The sequence below is a fragment of the Sinocyclocheilus anshuiensis genome, unplaced genomic scaffold (assembly GCF_001515605.1).
Source record: "Sinocyclocheilus anshuiensis isolate Anshui unplaced genomic scaffold, SAMN03320099.WGS_v1.1 scaffold213, whole genome shotgun sequence".
Classification (NCBI taxonomy): domain Eukaryota; kingdom Metazoa; phylum Chordata; class Actinopteri; order Cypriniformes; family Cyprinidae; genus Sinocyclocheilus; species Sinocyclocheilus anshuiensis.
The window spans coordinates 434,898-437,999 of NW_015540860.1; the positions used below are offsets into that span (position 1 = coordinate 434,898).

The 3,102-nt window shown below is 36.6% G+C and overlaps 1 protein-coding gene across 4 annotated transcripts in view; it reads right to left on the minus strand.

Annotated features, from left to right (window-relative positions):
• Window positions 1-2,177, minus strand: part of LOC107687958 (solute carrier family 23 member 2-like) — a 34,071-nt gene extending 31,894 nt beyond the window's left edge. For 2 of the 4 annotated variants that reach the window (XM_016485453.1, XM_016485452.1), the window contains exon 1: window positions 1,909-2,177. The gene's annotated coding sequence lies outside the window, so the exon portion shown is untranslated. The remainder of the gene's footprint in view (window positions 1-1,908) is intronic. The other 2 variants (XM_016485456.1, XM_016485454.1) reach the window with 2 other exon arrangements.
• Window positions 2,178-3,102: the final 925 nt, after the last annotated feature.

Below are 3,102 nucleotides of genomic sequence, written 5' to 3' on the forward strand. Positions count from 1 at the left end.
TAAGTATTAAGTGCATTAATAGATCTGAAATAGAGTGGGGGAACTGTGACGTCAGAACCAGGAAGTGTAATTCACCGCGGGTTCTTTTTTTTTTTTTTTATGGGGTTTTTCAATTTATGAATAAAATAAAGCCTGTGGTAAACATAACTTGACGATACTTCTACGTTTTGTTCTACAATATAAACTGCACACACTCACAGCCTAAACCTTCTCATCTAGCTACTTATTAAAAACGTACGTTTTCAAAAATGAACATAACTGCTTCAAAATTTGTATTTTGGGTATGGATGTGTGTAATTTACGTTGTACAACAAAACGTAAAAGTATCGTCAAGTTATGCTTACCACCGGCTTTATTTTAATTGAAAAACCCCATTATAAAACCCCATAGGGAAATCTAGAAGGAACACACGGCGAATTACTCTTCAGGGTTCTGACGTTATAGTTCCCCCACTCTATTGGCAGTAAATATAAATGTCTACTTTTAGTCTCTGAAGTTAAAGTTTTACCCTCTGTGCTTATTCCAGGAGGAATTGGGCGAGCCAGACATCACTGACACAAACACCTCTCCAGCTGATTTTGGACAATGAAACCACTACAAGTCCTGCAAGCACTGCAGTTGTGATGAGATGATCTTCCAGTGTTTGACATTCAGAACACCGTTCATGCGGTTTAAAAAAGGCTGAATAAAAAAAATCCTCAATTATATAGCCACAGTTGTGCGTGTGTTTTTTATGCATAAGTGTATTTTTTGAGTTAGTATTTGTTTTTAATAAAGCACTACTGCGTTAAAATTAAAACATTACGTATGATACACAATAATTTTAAGTACACTGCACTTAAACATTAAGCAAAAACAAATTTAAGCTTTTTAGTTTGACTTAATTGTTATTTATAATTAATGTTAACTTAAAAAATTTGAGTTGCTTAATTAAATTTTTTGAGGTAATTGGTGTCCACAACAATTTTGAGTATTCTGAACTTATCGGGTTTTACAGTGCGCCATTTACAGTTGCGAAATCACTAACGGAAAACATGCACCAATTACCAAACCCACTCATGATAATTAATGAGGCACAAACAATAAATGTCCAGGTTGCATCACATGAGTCACAGATGATGGTCAGTAATTGAACCGGCATGAACCTGCTCACATCTTCCTCACATGCTTCACCCTTTGTCACCTCTTCCATCACATTATTACTAACCTTGACATACCTCTCAAAGATAATCAAAAGAAGTATACCTTTATTTAATCAACTAAGATAAGAATGTTTAATATTTAAACTATCATATCATCATACCAGATACATAAAAGAAAAACAATTGTCTCACTGCTTTTAATAGAAACACCATATACTTGATACTGTGTTGCGTTTAGTTTAATCTAACATGACATTTTAACATAATCTTGTATTATTATCCATTAATTAAGGGATGAAAAGCATCAAGCATGTGCGCAGCCTGTAAAAGAGAGTTGAACTCGCTGTCACTGGTAGTTATTATAAGATGAGAAAATACATCTCAAACCAGACAGATTGAAAGCACGTGGTCTATAAAAAAGAGCCTGTGTTTCAACATCTCTATGGGCATGGCCCAACAGGCAGATCAATAGTGCAGAACGCCACCCATATTTCAAAATCGTGTCTTATAAACACACATAAACCAAACACGAAAACTGTAAATGATCATATAACAGAATCGTCTTTAATAAGCAACCCAGTTACAAGCCAGCATCGCATCTCTGGGACTGCAATCCTGATCCTGGGGTGTTGATGGGGAGCGACTAGGACATTTTTACATCATTAATTATTATAATAATTACGCCTATTTGATATTAAGAAAGTTTATATTTACAATTACAATACACCACTTGTGTGATAAAACACACCGAGTCGTTATTTCTCACCTTTCCGGGAAGAAACAAATCGTTGTCCTCTTCTGTAATTTCCCCTTGTGTTCTGTCGCGGTACCTCGTCAGCACTGAGTGTCCTACATGACCACTACCGAGGGTAAATACAGAAACAGCGGCTTTCTCTGAGCAAACACCTTCGGCAGGACAAAGTCTTCTGACTAGACTGGCTTATATGATGAGCAGGAGACGAGTGGAGCGATTTTTCCCTATTATATAGCAACACACGGACATTCACACAGCTAACGGGGCACTGTGGTATTTCAACGCATGCTCAAAACAAACTCTGACGTCGGAACGCTGATAAACCCCGCCTTCTGGTGACTCTCGGCCAATAGAATTGTTCACAGGCGATGACGCAACGTCCCAGTCATCTCTTTTGCCGGTGTCGTGTCTGCCCACAGTCTATGGTCTATTGCAAGCCGTTTTAGCATTTAAAAGTTTGTTTTGACTATCCATAAATATAATTTAAGATAGGAACAATTGTATTTTAACGAGTCATAATTATAATTCGACTAGTCACAATGACAATTAGAGATATCTGCAATTATAATTGCACTAGTAAGAAATCGGATTAGAGATATCTCCAAATACTTTATGACTAGTCAAAACTCCATTTAAGATATCTGTAATGACGTCATAGATATGTTCAATAGGGCGTCACACATACGCAAAGGTAATTAGAGATATCTCTAATTCAGTTTCGACTAGTCACGATTATATTTGAAGATATCTGAATTGTACCTGCTCCTAGTCGAATGTGCTGTTGTGTGACGTGAGACTAAATTTACTCAGCTCCTCCCAGAGCCCCTCCCCGACTAATGTTTAGTGCTAAGTGCTAACTGCTAACAACAGTGGTCTGCTTTTCTTGTCACGGAGCGAAAAGCTACTGGATGAATTACTTCAGGGGTTATTAAATAATATCTGGATGCAGCCATATGTGGTAAAAGGTCTCCAGCGTGCATGTATGTATAGCGCTGTGATTTTAATTGAATCATGTTGCAAAACGGACCAAATGCAGTGTAATGTTCAATAAAGGCAGAAAACCTCAAACTGCTCGTCTGAATTTATTTATTATACATTTAGATATAATGAAGAACAATGTAATTATACAATAAAAACATGAAAAATAGTACAAATAAATGCATGACGGACAAGAACAATGCTTCAGAATCAGATGCAGTCAAAAAA